At 41.1% G+C, this 16,416-nt stretch overlaps 1 protein-coding gene across 4 annotated transcripts in view; it reads right to left on the bottom strand.

Moving 5' to 3' along the window:
* Positions 1 to 14,423, bottom strand: part of GNG2 (G protein subunit gamma 2) — a 117,695-nt gene extending 103,272 nt beyond the window's left edge. Inside the window, exon 1 of one of the 4 annotated variants that reach the window (XM_032405108.1) lies at positions 14,150 to 14,423. The gene's annotated coding sequence lies outside the window, so the exon portion shown is untranslated. Of the gene's footprint in view, positions 1 to 13,313; positions 13,637 to 13,666; positions 13,793 to 13,924; positions 14,001 to 14,149 lie in introns of those variants that run through there. The other 3 variants (XM_032405109.1, XM_032405106.1, XM_032405107.1) reach the window with 3 other exon arrangements.
* Between the last annotated feature and the right edge of the window lie 1,993 nt (positions 14,424 to 16,416).

The following is a 16,416-nucleotide window of genomic DNA, read 5'->3' as shown; positions in this document are numbered from 1 at the left end:
CTGTATTATAAGATGACTGTCCAAGATAAAAGAGTCATATCTACTCCGTAAAATAGAGAAAAGGTATCTCGTCTACTTGGGGATCAGCTCTGAAACAATGGCCTCACTGAAACCAGTCTCTACCCATATTAGAATAATGCACTTTATAATGCAGATCCCTTAATCTGCAATAACATTTTGCCAGTGGTATCTGGTGCCTTTTAGAAGATCATTAAAGCGCTGTGCACCTGCACACAAGACACTTCCCCAGGTAGACCCTAGAGACTTACATGTAATTATACATCAGATAAAGGACCTATTTCCCCTCCTTCTCCCCGAGAGAATGCCAAATGGTCCTCTTCTCTCCTGTGAATCACAACACCCGACACTAATATGGCTGACTTATATTCAATAACAAAGGCAGGATGCCAGAGTTTCCTCACTTCCCTCTTAGGATGACTAGGCCAGTACGTTTTCAAGAACCCCCTAAACCCTCTCTTGAAATAGGCAAATAGAAGCTGATAGTCCAAGCTCTGAATTCTCAGTTTTTCTCCCCCTCTTCTCTTGACAAGAACATAAGCAAGCCAACTCGACAGGCCTAATTACCATGGTAACAACATGCACTGTGATTATGAGTGTGTTTGTTTTTTAAAATGACTCACAGATTGTTCTCCCAGAAGCCCCAGACACACCGGCTTCTGGCTGGTTTATAAAAGCTATTCAAAGTTTTCTTGCAAATTTCTTGCTCCTATTAGCATAACTGCTGTGATGGAGAGAGATTCATCAAATCAAATATGCCCTTTTCCTTAAGGATGAAAAAAAACCCCACTTGGTTCCTTAACCGCTCCAAGATTAATCAATTTAAAACTTGGGTTAATAATGAAATTAATTTGAGTTTGTACACTGGAGATAATTAATCTCTCCCTAATTTAAATAATCAAGGTATTTCATAATGTAGTTTTAGAGACCCAAATGAAATAATCAAGTGAAATAAAATCAGCAGTAAAAAATATCAAATAAAATAGCCTAAATCTGTGGGTACACGGTCAGTCACATGTAAAGTGTTATGAAAGAATAAATATAAGTTTTAGTACCAAGATGTTTTTAAACCAATGTCCAAAATAAAGACATTTTAAAACGCAAACATGGGGGCGCCTGGTTGGTGCAGTCAGTTGAGCGTCCCACTCTTGGTTTCGGCTCAGGTCATGAACTCATGGGTTGCAAGCTGGAGCCACAGGTCAGGCTCCTGCTCAGCGCAGTCAGCCTGGGATTCTTTCTCCCTATCCCTCTGCCCCTCCCCCCTGCAGGCACGCATGCACACGTGCTCTCTAATAAATAAATAAATCTTTAAAATGCAAACATGAAAGAGTCCAGACATTTGGAAAAACTGTGGACTGCTTCCATTCATTTATTCAATACATATTACTTAAGATCCTCTATGTAGTGTCATTGTTTATAACTGGAACAGTGCCATAGGGCTTAGGGAAGACCATTTTCTTATTGGAGACAAAGGCCATGGGTGTGGCTTAGTTTATCATCTTATCTTAGATTCTTTGCTTCACAAGGCACCATTCTGAGTAAGCTCTCAATGGGAGGGACCATTTTCCAATGAAAGTATTGAGCCTAGAATTCAGAGTCCTGATTGAGGCAAAATGGTTGACTCTCAAAAAAAAAAAAAAAGAAAAATAGGCTGGTAATTTTGCTATGTCAGTTTTCCTCCATATGAATTGAATATAAACCTTACTTTAAAAGAAATGTAAATGGAAACTTATAAATCTATTTAACTTAAAACTCTATCTCCTGATGTTTACATATAACACACACACATACACAAAATAGTCATTAGAAATTACTGTCTCCCAATAGGTACATATTTTATGTCTATTACCAATAATATACTTTTCCTCTAGAGTTTGAAGGGATAACCAGCATGAATCTGTCAGGATAGGCTAGGTTATACTGTGTGGTAACAAACAACCCCAAAATCTTGGTGTAGGACAGCAAAACTTACTTCCCACTCCCACTACATGTCCATCGCAGGTCACTGGATAGACCCATCCCTATGTTGTCTTTACTCCAAGACCCAGGCTCAAGAGTGCAGCCCCCATTTCTGTGCTTTTGCCACTGCCAATTGCCAAGGACTGCACTGACATCCTGGTTCTTTTTTTTTTTTTTTTAAAGATTTTATTTATTTATTTGACAGAGAGATAGACAGAAGAGCACAAGCAGAAGGAGTGGCAGAGGGAGAGGGAGAGGGAGAAGCAGGCTCTGCACTGAGCAGGGAACCCGATGCGGGACTCGATCCCAGGACCCTGAGATCATGACCTGAGCCGAAGGCAGACGCTTAACCATCTGAGCCACCCAGGCGCCCTGACATCCTGGTTCTTAAGAAGCTTCTTCCTGGAAGTGGTAAAAAGCACTTCTACTCTCATTTCACTGGCTAACACAAGAGATGTGGCTACACTTACCTAAAGTGGACAGAGAAGTGTAAAGTAAGCCTATCATGAGTTCAGAAGGAAAACTGGAAATATTTATGACTGAGCGCATAAATTACTGGACAAATAGTGCAAGGGACACTTAAGTCAAAACAGTGACATCTGGCCACCCCAGAGAAATAGTCCTCCTTGGGTGATTCCTTCCTCCAAGTTCTTTGTACCTGTGACTCATGTTGGGCCGTAACAATCACTTCTGCTAGAATTTGGTAAGAATCCAATGGATAGAATAAAAGATGCTCTACTCCAGCTTTATGGCAACAATAATAATTGAATAGCGAGACTTCTAAATAGTTACTATATGTCATGCACTATGCTAAATAAACATTTTAATACATTATACAATTTTCTCCTGACAAGTCTGTGAGGTAGGTATTGTCATTATTATTTCCCATCTCATAGATGAAACTGGGGCATAGAAAGTAACTTGCTCAAGAGATTCTGATTCCAAACTGGTGTTCTTTAACTACTATACTTGCCTGTGTAGTAAGCCTTAGAAAATTATTTTTTACACTACAGTATTTGAGGATTAAGACTTATAGTAAAAAACAAATAATTTTTTTAACCTAGAAATTTTCACCTTTTCTTAACTTTCGTATTATTTTAATTAAAAGAAAATCTAGGGGCTGTTCAATAGCAAGGTTTTTTTTCTTTCTCTTAGTGAAATTAATGTCCCTCCACAGCAATGTTCCCTAAACACAGCTATCATTTATGAGATTTTTAAAAAATGGCAAAGGATCAGCTCAGTTGTCCAAAAAGACTCTAAAATGACAGATTTTTTTTTCCTGTTACAATTTTTTCACAATTTTTCTCATTTCTGTACAGATCAGATAAATACCCTTCTTAAGCAGAGCTCTGTTGGCAAAGCCTAGAAATTAACTTCACTTTCCTGTTTAAAAATGCAAATATGAGTAGGAAGCACTCTATCATCTATTACAGAAAATGTACTCCTACTATTAATCCTTAGTCTGCTCTGATGAGGATGCAAAGAAAGCACACCTCGAGACAAGCGGTCAAAATACTGTAATATCAGCAATTCCACTTTGAAATTTCCCCTTTCCACGAGGGCCGCCTCACATATAGAGCCTCTGAAATACACCACCACCACTGTGCAAAGTAGGAACCATGAAGAAAAGGCAACAGTAATGGAAGTGCAGGTTGCCTCCAGAGTTGGAAAGTGAAAACCAATTTTCGAAATAACTCATAATCAGCAATTCCAGAGATTAGTCATTCTTCCTTCACAGGTGCTGTAATCAACAAAATACGCACCTCTCTAGAGAAAACAAGCTTTCATTTGAGTCTGACAGACGCCATACACAGAGCCCTTGGCCTCTCTAGCTCCTGTCTTGGCCCAGAGTGGATTTTATTTACATCAAATTGACTTAACTGATCAGTCAGGAAAACTCAATTTATATATATATATATATATATATATGTTTTTACAATGGAGATAATGCAAGACTAAATTCAATGCTGTCTAAATTAAATGACATTCTTACTGCTTTATAGGACCTGATGTATTTTCTTCTGGGATTATAGGTTTAGAAGGTTATTCTTTACTAAGTCTCGCATTAGCCATTTTGTATTTTCTTTCCGGATTCTTTCTCCAGTCTACCTAGATCACCACCATTAACAAAAACAAGCTCTTTGTTTGTATTGTGTGTGTTTTTCAAAGGGAAATGCATGGAAACACTGTTCAACTCCAAGTTCTGTGATCTCGATGTTATTTAACCTTTTTGAGCCTTGATATCTTCACTTATAAACTGGGAATAATAATGGTGTCAGACTCCATTGGCTGGCTACCTGATAATCATTACCTCCTTCTTTTTTGCTAACAGAACCAGACCTTTTCTCTGGTGACTGTGTTCTTCGGAGAGGCAGGGCTGCTCCACGGCCTCAGGAGGAAACTCTCACCTGAGCCAATCACAGCAGTTCCATCTGCCTTGTCTCTACAGATAAGGCATGTGAACTGCGGGGGGAATTCAGCTGGAGACAGCTTTTCTGTCACACTAATAAGAGGTACATGAAAAGAAATGAGTCCCTTCGCTGTGCCTCTAGATACTGAAATCCGGCTGCTAGTCTGAAAGCAGCCATCTCAGCACGGGCAGGCAAGCAGCCTCAGAGAGTGCACCAACCTGCTGAGGATGTCAGAACAGGGGGAAGGAAAGAACGCAGGTTGCTAAGAACAGTGCCCAGTGGCGAATAACTCTGGAGTTACCTTTCCTTCAGGATGACTTGAGGCAAATTCCACCGTTGAAGCCATTTTGGTAGGGTATTCCTTTACCAGCAGCCAAAAGTGTCCTAACTGAAAAACACTCTTCTCATATCACAGGGTGATTTTTTAAAACTCATGGCAAACAGTAATGTACATAAAGTATTCAACACACAGCAGCACAAAGAGCATGCCCAGCAAATGCTAGTTCTCAACTTGATTGCTGAAAGGTGTTGATCTTCGCTCTTTCAACCATGAGCGAGCACTTGACTCTGTGTGGTTTGAATGACTCCTCTGTGAGGTTTTCCTTGGCTCCTCCAAACAGAATTTAGGGCAGAAATCATTGCTTTCTCTACTTTGTTCATCTAAGAGATAATATCAAATTCCTAAGGTTATTTTAAACAATAACATTGGCATTTAATTCAGACAAGCCCTGTAGTGCTGATTGTACTGTAGAAAAATATAATTAAACAAAGCAGTCTTCCTGACTGTGTAAATCAATTTGATCTAAATAAAATTTAACCCAGACCAAGTACTCAGCCGAGCAGCCAAGTGTACTGCATTTGGAGTCTGCCTAGTTTAATAGAAAAGCTGCTTTCTAGAGAGGAAAGACCTATTTCATAGATTATTATACACATAGGTGAAAAGGACACATTTCCTCTGGAACTTCACCCCATCCTTACGTCAGGAAGGCACCTGCACCTGCTTGGGAACCCTCTCTCCCCAGATCCTCACATGGCCTTCTCCTCACCACGTCTTAATTCAAATGTCACTTCCTCAAAGAGGTCTTCAGGGACTACACATTCCCATCACCACCACCATCATACACACGATCCCCATCATTCAACCTGTTTCTATTTTCATCCATCTCAGCACTTCTCACTACCTGATATTTTCTTTTATTATAATGTGTTTCTGTTGATGGGGTCCAAACTTAGCTATGATCTAATCAGCCTGGGCTGAGGTTGGAACCTGGGTATTTTTTTCAAAGTACCCCTCAGTACTGCACATATTGAATGTGCAGCCAGATCTAAAAGCCATTTGTTTATGTGTTTACTGGATCTCTCCCAACACTAGAATGTGAGTTCCAAGAAAACAAAGAACTGGCCTGTTTTATTCATCCAAGTCTCCCTGGCCTCTTGAAGGACACGTGCACATTCAGACATGCAGTTAAGACTTGTGGACATGCTGACCAACTGGATTGTAATTATGTCAGCATTTGCCTGTTTCCCCTGTAGTTTAGGAGCTCCTAGAGAGCTCCTAGAGTATCTAGCCTAATCTGCACCAAAAAATAAGTGATGAAAGAAAGTTCATTAAATAAGTGAATTATAAACAAACTGCATTTGTGAACTTAAGTGTTCACACACACACACAAACACACAAAATAACAGATATGTGAAGTGAGAGATGTGTTAATGTACTCAATAGAGGGGATCCTTTCACAGTGTACACGTGTATCAGATCGTCACATTGTACATTTTAAATGTCTTACCATTTTACTTGTCAATTATACCACAATAAAGCTGAAATTAAAAACAAATAAACAAACAAACAAAAAAAACCCGTAGAACTGTATTTGCATGCTATAAGGAAGACAAAGATGGAACTGGTTGTGGACACTGTCCTCAAAGAGCTGGCCGAAGGGGAAAAAATGAAGATTGCCATTATACACATCACAATGTGCTAACTGCTGTGAAGAAAGAACAAAAGATTTCAGGGGAGGTAAAGATTGTTTCTTACTGGGGAGGGCAGAGAAGAAACCGAGGAAGGCTTCATGGAAGAGGAAGCATTTACAGAACAAATGGACTTTGGCTATTCAGAGAAGTAAGACTGTGGACTGTGGGGTGAAGTGTGGAAGGGGAAATAGAAAAGTTATTCTAGGGAGAGGCAGGAACACAAACAAACCAGCCCAGCTGGAGATTAGGAGGGCCTGAACTAAGACACCAGCTATCAACATGGAAAAGAGTGGATAGTGTCAAGATGTGTTCCCAATGACAATGCAAAAAGCTATGGGATTGGCTACAACTTGGACTGTTTGTTGAGAAAAAAAACGAAATTGAGTTTTCATAAGTGAGGGACTGAGAGAATGGGGTGTCGTTAATAGTCAGGGAATCAGGTAGGAGCTGGTGTTGAGTGGGGAAAGGCAATGGTAGCACAGATTTGGACATGTGAGTTTCATTTTCAGTGGGTTGACTGTTTGTAGGGTGCTTGATGTACAAGTTTAGACAGCAGATGAGTGGTCAGGATGAAGGATCAGATTTGGAACTGACCTGCATGGTGACAATGACCAAAATCATAGAAAAGGATCTGATAAAGGGAGAGGGAGAAATTAAGGGGCAGAAAATGCAAATCTTGAGAACAAACATATTTAGGGAGAACTTGGGAGTCGGTGGGGAAGTTGGGAGCCTCCAGAGAACTATGAAGGGTGGCAGAATGTGCCACCCCAAAATATGCCTCCTTGACATAAGGATTATTTTGAGCAGGTTATTTTGGGAAACAGCAGACACAGGAGAAATCGTGAAAACAGACTAGAAGTTACCACTTGTGTAAGGGAAATTTACATTTATAAAGGAAATCTCCATTTATAAGGGCACCTCCCTCTCCTACCTGAAAGGGAAGGATGACTAAATCACTAGACCCTAGTTAGTAGACAGGCATGAACTTAAGTCTGCATAAAAAATCTTACTCTTATTTACCATGCTTTTCCTGGTCACCTCCCCATAACTGGCCTCCACTCCTCCTTCTCTGTCTTTAGCCGAAGTTTGTATTTCAGCCTGAATTCTAAGCCACCACTGAGAGTTACTCTCTTTTCCCTGGGTATGTCCCATGTATACATGAGGTATATATGTTAATAAACCTGTTTGGTTTTCTTTTATTAATCTGCCTTTTGTTACAGTGTTCCCAGATGAGAACTTAGAAGGGTAGTGGGAAAACTATTTTTCTTCCCCTACAGGTAGGAGGAGAATAGGTTAGTAGAGGTTATAAAAGTCAAGGGGAAGCTTTGTTGGCAGCAGGTTTAATTTTAAATTTATGTGTGTGAACTAATCACATCTGCAGGCAAAGAGGAAAGAGCCAATAAAGAGAAGAAACCAAATACATAGGAAAGAGATAGAATTATTGTCAGAACATAGTCCCCTACAAAGTAAAAGGAAATGGAATGGAGAGTCCAAGTAGAGAGTTTACTCCTGGCTTGAACAAAAGGCTGTGTTAATTTGACCTAGGAAGACCAGGGAAGAGAATGAATGGAGACAGAGAGAAATTTTGAGGTGGTAAGTAATGAGGTTGAGGAAGCCTGTGATATATGCCTTCTCAGATAAACAGAAGTGAGGTCACCTGTAATAAACACAGGTAGGACTTGGGTCTAATGGATTTATTGAAAATGCATAGGGGATAGTAAAATATGAAATAAAAAAAGAAAGAAAGAAAGAAAAGGGTTTTCAAAGAATAGCAATGGCCCTGCTGATGTTGCAGTGAATGTGGAGTAGAACCCAGCTCTAGACCCTCTTTATTAGCTCTGAGTGCCAGGTGCCTGAGGAGAGGATTGTGGGAAGGTCTGACCCTGACAACCAGGCTGGCAGGGAGACAAGGAAAGGCCAAAGGAACAGGGAGGAACGGGTCAAGGGACTGGTTTTCCCGAGCCTCTCCAGTAAGAGCTTGACTATTTACATATATTTGCCAAGAGATAAAAGAGCTGATCCTGTCTTATCTCAAACCTTGGCATACAGTGGTACCATTTCTAAGAAACATGTTATCACTAGAGTTGAAGATTGAGCTCCCTCTTTTTTTTTTTTTTTTTAAAGATTTTATTTATTTGAGAGAGAGAGTGAGAGAGAGAAAGAGCACAAGAGGGGGGAGCGGGAGAGGGAGAAGCAGACTCCCCGCTGAGCAGGTAGCCCGATGCGGGACTCGATCCCGGGATTCCAGGATCATGACCTGAGCCGAAGGCAGTCGCTTAACCAACTGAGCCACCCAGGCACCCTGAGCTCCCTCTTTTTAATATTTAAGGAAGTCTTCTAGAGATTGTCTGAACAATGACTCCCATTAAATACAACTTATTTTCTTTAACATAAGAATTGGGGGGAACATATATATATCTCTAATGCTCTTACCTGGAAATCTGCATCTCAAATTCCACTGTGGCATCTTCACATTTAAACAAATTTGAACATAGAAACTGCATACTTACATAGGATATTAAATTTAAACATTACAGTCTTCTTTTTAAAGAAAATAATTTAGTCTTACAATTTTAAAAGTGACAAAGTGTAAAGACTTTCTCTGCCCATTTGCCCTAATATGGAGGGAGGTGAAATGGAGATTGAACGGGGGTAAGGTATTAATCATCTGTGCAACTCTAGAAAAGTAACTTAAATTCTGGGCCTCTTCCATTATCCATCATGGAGAGTTTGATACATGCCAAGCTCATCTCCGGGTCATTTTCAGTTGTACAATTCTATGAGGTCACAGGCCAGGGACTAGGTCTTAACACAGCTCTGTAATTCCCTTCTCTACCTGGATCTAGTAAAGCCAGTCATGGATCCTCCCAGTAATTGTAGAATAAACAGATTTGCAAATTAAACAAAGTGGGGTTCATTATTCAACCAATCAACACAGACAAATAGTGCGTTATAAGATTTTCACATACGATCATTCAGCAGCTCTTCAAATCATTCAAGGTCAACCTCCATACCCACACCATAAATCTCAGATATCATTGCTCTTAACAGAGTCCTCCTTCATCTTCCTGCCCAACTCCCCTCAGCCTTGTCCACACACTGCCTCACCAGTTTCAGAATCAGGGGTGAAATGTGTAGTAGGAAATGAAACCCAGAAGTATTCTCTATTTTCAAAAGTGAAATTCAGATTAGAATCACATTTCGTTAGTAGAAACCTCTCTCAGAAATCTATTGTTGTTTAACTACTATAGCCCCTTCTCCATAGGTTAATCCTGTCCATTATAAAGAGCTGGAAAATATTTTAGTATTTTAGATGCTCTTCCCTTTTTCTGACCCTGCCAACTATTGGGCATTCTTTCTCATCCAGCTAATGAGAGGAAACTAGAAAGATGTGGAAACAACAGTCCCCTAGTGCCTCCTTTGTAGTAGCCTGGTCCACATGTGACCAGCAGGGTCACGAGTGTGACTGTCTACAATAAGAGTTTGGATTTCACGATCAGGTTCTTGATAATCACCAATTATCAGGAGCTATGCAGATTTTCTTACTTTCTCCTTTTGATTTTAGAAGTTACTTCTGAGAGAAGTATTTTACTTGGGCAGGGATAATACCGGTATATGCAGGAGATTAAATACAAATATTATAATCAGGATCTTTAGGACACATTATGTTAGGAGATCTCACCATTTAAAAATGTCTCCTTGAAAACAATCCAATTAAAAAATGAGCAAAGGATTTGAGCAAACATTTCTCTAAAGAAGATATACAAATGGCCAATAGACCCATGAAAAGATGTTCAACATCACTAATGCTTAGGGAAATGCAAATGGCAAATACAAAGAAATACCAATTCATACCCAATAATATGGCTACTATCAAGAGCAAACAAACAAAAATCCCTAAGAAATAACAAGTGTTGGTGAGGATGAGGAGAAATTGGAACTCCAGTGCACTGCTATGGGATTGTAAAATGGTACAGCTACTGTGGAAAACAGTATGGTCATTTCCCAAAAAATTAAATAGAATTACAATTTGATTGGGCAATTCAATTCTGGGTACCCAAAAAGAGTGAAGGCAGGGACTCAAACAGATAATTGTACACCCATGATCATAGCAGCATTATTTATAATAACTAAAATGTGGAAGCAACCCCAGTGTCCAACAGATGAATGAATAAATTGTGGTATATACACACAATGGAATATTATCCAGCCTAAAAAAAGAAGGAAATCCTGACACCTGCTACAACATGGATGAACTCTGAAGACATTATGGTAAGTGAATGAAGCCAGGCCCAGAAAGATACTGTAGGATTCCACATGTATGAGGTACCTAGAGTAGTCACACTCGGAGACAGAAAGTAGAATGGGGGTTGCTAGGGGAGGGGAGGAGGAAATGGGGAGTTATTGTTTTGTGGGAATAGTTCCAGTTTGAGAAAATGAAAAAGATCTGCAGATGGATAAGTAGTAATGGTTACACAACAATGTCAATATACTTCATGCCACAGAAGATTTAAAAATAGTTTAAATGGGAAATGTTATGTTATACATATTTTACTCCAATTAAAAAAAAAAATCTCCTGGAACCTTGGAGGTAGTGGCAAAGGTGGAGAATATGCTAACTTTTCCTTATGCCCCCAGGGAAGGAAAACGGACATCTGAGTACCTACTACGGACCAGGCACTCACATAGTCACACACAAAAGCAAAACCAAAACACACACACACACACACACACACACACACACACACAAAAAAAAAACCTTGATTATGTACTATTAACTCCTCTTTACAACGAAGAAACTAAGGTTTATACATTAATGTACTGGGGCAAATAGTAAAAACCAGAGGTAGGATTCAAAGACAGATCTGCCTGACTCTCAAAGCCCATGTTCTTTTCACTCCACAGTGTTCTTTTATTCTACCCACAGTTGTCTTTTTGAACTGGCTTTCTGCTTTGACGATACAGCTTTTATACTTAAAAGTTAGACCTGCCTTCTGAAGTGGGCTAAACAAGTCAGTCAGCCTAATACATTCACTATGTGCCCACCATATGAGGCCCAGGGCTGGCCATGAAATAATGGAGTCATGTTTCCACTCAGCCATTGGCCATATGGCAGAAAAAAAACATACGATTAAAATTTCAGTGTAGGTCGACTCCCTCAAAAGCCCCTGAATACTCTGCGCAAAAGCATTAGGTCTTTCAATATTCCATATGGCCAGAACAAGTGGAGTCTCATTTTATAGCACTGGAGCTTTTTTATCTTTTCCTAAACCTTCTACCATCACAGTTACTGATCAGCTGTTACTCACTAATGTTGTGCTTCAAGATGGAATTGAACAATTAAGGAAATGTTTTGGGCAGTGCAGAAAATAGGCAGCTCTCAGCTGTTTTGTGAAAGAGAACAGGGGGCCCTCGACTCTCCTGCGCCTAAGGGCCAAGGTTTCATTTTCTTACTCGTTTGTGAAACACACAGGGAAGAATAACGCAGATTGTCTACACATCCCCAAACAAAGCAGGGTGTTGGCATGATCTAGTGAATCCACAGCCTGTAGATGAGTAAGTACCAAGGGGTGAGCCCCATCCTCATACAGCCCAGATTCCCAACTTTCTACTTCATTTAATGACCCGCAGCTTGATCATGGAACTCCGATTAGGGGCATTCTAGATCCAAGATCTACCCTCCATCTCCTCTGTGGAAGATTATCTTTACATATTTTTTACTTTAGGAGGGAAATGGGAAGTGCAACTGTGAAATACATGGAATGACTTATCTTGCCTACAGGTTTGATTAAATTCAATGAGTCCACAGGGAAACTCCATGGTTTCAACACCAGCAATATTTTGCCCCTTAGACACAGTACAAGTTTAATTTAATAAGTAACCTCAGAAAAGTAGACATTTTTTTCTTTAGTACCTAAAGATTCTTATCTCTGAAAATGTACTGCTACACCACAAATTTTGAGACGCCAAATCAATTTCAGAAAGATGGCATTAAAAAAAACAGACCTTACAGCTCTTCATAACTGAGAATGGTGATGAAGGAGGAAGCATATACATTCTCAATGGCATATTTAGTGTTTAAAAACCTATATTTTAAGAATTTGAGTGTCTAAATATGACCTTTTTACTATTTTTACTCCACTATAAGCAATTCTTTCTTTCCTTTGAAAATTTATCTCCTTTCATTCTAAAAATCCAAGAAAAAACCTTTTATCAATGACCATTTATTGCTCACCCACACTTTCCGTTGGAGACAAAGCTCAATTTCTTAAATCATGCTTCACTAGGGTCTTAAACTCTTTCTCCTACACATCCTGCCAAAGAAATCTCACAATGTCATTTTCAGTCTGTTGGACCTATTTATTGGACTTTTACATATCATTCATAAATTTGAACAAGTCATGGTCATGGACTCTCATTAACAGGATCCATTGCTCAAGATAATCAAAGAACAAAAATCGCATTCTGATTTTACTATCTGGCTCTGGTTACGGGGTATACAGGTAAGGAAATAAGCCAGCTCCACTTTCACATTTTGTCCCTCACTGAGGTTAATATGCATCTTGACCTACAGATGAATAAAATTCATATAAACATCAAATCGATACATATCTGATTCTGGACAAGTTAAACCCGCCACGCTCCTTTGAGAAAGGATGCAACTTTAGAAGGAGACCCACCCGCAAATGGTAGCTGTTTCTGAGGCTATCCTAAAAGCAGCGGCACAGAGCAGAGGGAGGAAGACACCTTTTTTTAAACGGTAAATACTGCCCCTCACATACGCAATTCCAGTCTTTGTTGGCAAATTCTGAGTACAAAAGGATTTAACCAAAAAAAAGAAAGAAAAAAGAAAGAAAAAAAAAAGCTCAATCACAGTCATTATACTGCAAAACAAAAGACACCTCAGTGAAATATGTAAGAAAGACAATGCAACCAACATTTTCCGCCACTTACACCCTTAAAATGAGGGGACTGCAACGATCAGATGATGAGCCCACAGCTTCAGAGCCCCAGTTGATTTCAACTGATGCCTGCTTTTCTTCCAAGAGAACTATGCAAACGGCTCCTTGCATGTAGCATGCTTTCCTGACGAATGACCAAAGCTAGGCGCTAATGATGATTTTTTTAAGGCAAACATGCCACAAATTTGGTCATTCTCCAAAACCCTTCTAAAAGAACCCATCCTAATCCTTTCCCCCAATTCTGAAGCAAAGTCCCTCTCTTCCCTTAGCAATCTGCCCTGAAAACCGCAGGCGGTGGTCATTTTCTTACTGAAAAAGGAGCAAGCTGAAAAGCGTCCCCTTTACCTTGGCGCCCGCGGCGGGTCAGAGACTGGCTGGTGTCCTGTGTGGGAGCCGAAGTGTGCAGGCGAGCCCCAGCGCAGCCCGCCCAGCGCAGCCCGCCCAGCCCGCGCAGCCCGCCCAGCGCAGCCCGCCCAGCCCCGCGCAGCGCAGCGCAGCCCAGCCCAGCCCAGCCCAGCAGTAGTAGAAGCTGCCACGGAGCGCCGCCGCTGTGCGCGGTGCGTGTGTAGCAGCGGCGCCTGCAGCCCAGGGACTGGTCCCCACCCAGCTTTGTCTTCAGTCATCGTGCTTTCTACAGGAAGCAGCGCATCTCCCACTTCCTCCTCTTCTTGGTAGCTCTTAGCCGCTTTCTTCTCTCCCTCTCGTTCAACCTGGCGCTTTCGCCTCCTCCTGCGCTGCTCGCATGTAGTGTGCCCAGAATCCCTCTCCCCCTTTGTTCCATGTCCCTCTGGTGCCTCTGTTCCTTCCTTCCCCTTCTCATGCCCTCACCTCCACGACAGCTTCCAGCGACTGCCTCTCCGGCCCCCCTTCCCCACGCGCAGGCTGCTTCTTAGCCTGCACTGGCCAGTTGTTGTTGATGGTGCTGCTGCTGGTGATTTTGGGGGGTCCACAGACCCTGGCCAGTTTCGGGTCCTGAAATCCAGCACCAGCTTCAATGGCTGCTCCTTATTTACTGTAGTCCCTTCCAAGGCAGCTAGCTGGGAGCCTGCAGCTTGCAGCTTCTTGCTGCACCATTTTGCTCTGTGGCCAACATTCCAGCAGCTTCATTTCTCCAAGGTCCCACTACCACTGAGATCTTACTTAACCCACATGCTCAGGAAGGAATGGCCCTGATTAAGTATCCTGGTGGGGCTCGGGAGCCAAACCAAGTCCTCCACTGCTACCTGTAGCCTAGCAGTGAAGACATATTCCCAAAAGATTCTCTGGGGGTGTGAAGGAATGGTGTGTACTTCCAGCCTAGAAATAGATCTCTGCTCCTGCCCCCCCACTCCCCCCCACACACATTCACACTGGTAGGGCTCTACGGACCCTCACGATCCTCTAGTCCTTTCCCCTCACTTTAGGACGTATTGTAATGTTATCGGTAAGGGAGTCTGTCTATCAGGATTGGAATCCAAGCTGTCATTACTGACCATATGCACTTGGGTAAACTATTTAACTTCTGTGGTCCTTGACTTCCTCAGCTGCAAAATGGAGAGGATTACAGTCCCATCCCACAGCAGAATGTGAGGATTAAATGAGATGTACACAAAATGCTAATAGTACCTGGGATTTAAGAAGTGTTCAGTACGTATTAGCTCCTATTATTCTTAGAGGATGTGGAAGCTCAGAGACAGCAAGTGACTTCAATAGTCAGCAGTCACACCAGGACCTGTCCTTGGTTTCTGGATTCCCCACAGTTAGTATATTCACCACTAAACCCCCATGCTCTTGGTGACAATTTATTCAGCTTGTAAGTCACTCTCCCCTCAATATTAATACAAGGTGCTTTGGGGAAGCTACAGATTAAACATGGCCTGGGGGCGGGGGAAAATCCTTCCAGTGTCCAGGCAGCACTGTTAAGAAACCTCTCTCTAGGCTTCAGTGCATGGAAAGCTAATCCTCCCCAGCCCAACTCCACCTTTTTAAATCCAGTCTTGCCTTAACCCTCCAGCAGGTCTTCCTAACCCACCTTGAGACCACGGCACATTAACCTGGAAGGCACAGAATTCAATTTCTATGAAATATTCTGAGACAGTCCTAGTATACCCTGTGTTTTGATTGGATGTTCCATGAACAGAGTTTGCTTTTCTTTCTGGAAATCTTTGATCAAAAAGGACCCCAATGTCAACTCACTAACGTCAGAAAATTATCAAATAGATTGTTTTAAGATTAAAAATAAAGAACTACTTTGAACCACCAGCAAACAGAATTGTAGTAGGGGGAAAGAATGGACATAGATTCCCACTGTGTCCAGCAACCCAACGAAAATCAGACATGAATTACCTCCAAATCACGAATCTTCATGTCAAAGGTTACCAGGAGCTTTTAAAGGAAAATTTAAATACAGTATATATGATACAAGGCCTAAAAAAAAAATGAGAAGCACAATTATTAGTGACTGGAAAGATTATGGAAACAAATCTCTGATTAATTTTAGACTAGTGGATTTTGGCGTTAACTCTGGATCCAAACAGTTCTTTTTTTTTTTAATCCTCTCTCTCCTTCTCACATAGTCGCTCAACCAGTAGAGAGTGGTTGGTACTTACCTTTACATCTATATAGGAAAATCTCTTTCAGACAATGAAATCTGCCAGGAATTTGGCCTGTTGCCTTCTGATTAGCTCTTCTACTTCTGGCCCTTAGAAAACTCTTAGTAGGTTCATCTGGCCATTGCTGTGAACTTCCAAATAACCTCCGTTCACAGCTGAAAACTAGATTTTAAGATTTTTCTTTCTGTCATTAATCTCATTGCTTTCAACTGGTCCTAATAGCCTCTTTTTCTGGAGAAGAAAGAAAAATATGAGGGTGTAGCTTGGCCAAGAGAGAAAATTAATCCAGTTCAGATCTCTTAACACAGGCATGGTAAGTACACACTAAGTCTACAAAGTGTTCATTTCTTAGGAGATATAATTACATCTCACCATTAACAGTACATGCCATTCGTAACTAAATATGAGCCTATCCTCGATGCATTTCATCAACGCGTAACACAAAAACCTGTAAAATACTCCACCTTTCATCAATGGCCCTATTTGTAGGCATTGATACCTTGT

Source organism: Phoca vitulina, unplaced genomic scaffold (genome assembly GCF_004348235.1).
Source record: "Phoca vitulina isolate PV1807 unplaced genomic scaffold, GSC_HSeal_1.0 scaffold7, whole genome shotgun sequence".
In the NCBI taxonomy this organism is placed as follows: Eukaryota; Metazoa; Chordata; class Mammalia; order Carnivora; family Phocidae; genus Phoca; species Phoca vitulina.
The sequence above is the reverse complement of the archived record's forward strand: the minus strand, read 5'-3'. Positions and strand labels throughout refer to the sequence as shown.